The following is a 1,733-nucleotide window of genomic DNA, read 5'->3' as shown; positions in this document are numbered from 1 at the left end:
TAAGCTTTTCTATTTCTACAAAAAGCCTTGCTGGGATTTTGATAGGAATTGCATTGCATCTATAGATCAGTTTGGGAATATACTATGTTGTGTATTCTAATCCATAAGTATGCTATGGCACTCCGTTTCAGTCTTCTTTGATCTCTTTCATTAGTATTTTGTAATTTTCACCATACAGATCCTGTATGTGGTTTGTTAAGTTTATATCTAAGTATGTACTGTTCTTCAGAACAATTATAACTGGTATAGCGTTTTTCATTTTGGTTTCCACATGCTCTCTGTTAATATATAGAAATGCATTTGGCCTTTGCACGTTAATCTTGAATCCTGCAACCTTTCAAGCTCACCTATTAGTTGTAGAGGATTTTTTGTTGTTTATTTGCTTGGTAGATTTATTAGGCTTTTCTGTGTAGAAAAGCATGCCATCTTCAGGTAAGGACAGATTTATTCTTCCTTTCTAATCGGTTTTCCTTTTATTTTTTTCTTGTCTTATTGTGTTGTGTTTCCAGTACTATGCTGAATGAGTACTGAGAGTGAGTATCCATGCCTGGTTTCGAAACAGGTGGAATCCAGTTACTCTTTCACCATGAACTGTGATGTTAGTTGTACGGGTTTTGTAGATGCCTTTTATCAAGTTAAGGTAGTTCCCCTATCATGCTAACTTGCTGATTTTTTATTTTAATATAAATGGGTGTTGGATTTTGTCAAATGTTTTCTCTGTGTCAATGAATATGATAATATTATTTTCTTTCTTGAGCCTATTGATATGGTGAATTACATAGGTTTTTGAGTATTGAACCACCCTTGAATACAGGCATACCTTGTTTTACTGTGCTTTGCAGATATTATGTTTTTTACAAATTGAAGGTTTGTAGCAACCCTTGAGCAAGTCTATCAGTACCATTTTTCCAACAGCATGTGGTCACTTTGTGTCTCTGTGATAGCATGTTTTAACAATAAAATATTTTTTAAAGTATGTACATTGTTTTTTAGACATAATGCTATTGCACATTTAATAGACTACAGTATGGTATAAACATAAGCATTTTATATGCACTCTTTTCCCTTTTTTGTGAAGGTTTTCCAGAAAACCTGCTAGACAAATTCTAAAAGCTGTAACACTGACTTTTTCTTTTTGTGACTCGCTTTATTGCAATATTTGCTTTATTGTGATGGTCTGGAACTGAACCTCCATCATCTCACAGGTATGCCTGTACTGTGGTGGCTAATTTTGTGTGTCAACTTGACTGGCCATGGGTGCTCAGATTAAACATTATTTCTGGATCTGTGAGGATGTTTCCAGGTGAGGTTATCATTTCAATCAGTGAACTCAATATGTAGATTGCCTGCCCTGATGTGGGTGAGCATGATCCAATCCATTGAGGGCCTGAAGAGAACAAGAGGTGGAAAGAGAAGAAAACTGCCCTTTTTGCTTCTTGTTTGCTTGCCTGAATTGAGACATCTCATCTCCAACCCTTCGGCTGGGATTTACACCACTGGCTCCCTGGTTCTCAAACTTTCAATCTCAGACTAAGTTACACTAACAGTTTTCCTGGGTTTCCAGCTTACAGATGACAGATCATAGGACTTCTCAGCCTCCATAATTCCGTGAGCCAATTCCTCAATTCCTTGTGTGTGTCTCTCTCCCTCTTTTTCATCTCCTACTGGTTCTGTTTCTCTAGAGAACCCTGACAAGTACAAATACCTGGAATAAATCCTACTTGATCATGGTG

The 1,733-nt window shown here is 36.7% G+C and overlaps 1 pseudogene; it reads right to left on the bottom strand.

Annotated features, from left to right (window-relative positions):
• Nucleotides 1-1,074: 1,074 nt before the first annotated feature.
• LOC112424419 (U7 small nuclear RNA) lies at nt 1,075-1,124 on the bottom strand (annotated as a pseudogene).
• Nucleotides 1,125-1,733: the final 609 nt, after the last annotated feature.

The sequence above is a fragment of the Macaca nemestrina genome, chromosome X (genome assembly GCF_043159975.1).
Source record: "Macaca nemestrina isolate mMacNem1 chromosome X, mMacNem.hap1, whole genome shotgun sequence".
In the NCBI taxonomy this organism is placed as follows: domain Eukaryota; kingdom Metazoa; phylum Chordata; class Mammalia; order Primates; family Cercopithecidae; genus Macaca; species Macaca nemestrina.
Note: the sequence above shows the minus strand (reverse complement) of the source record. Positions and strands in the feature narration are given on the sequence as shown.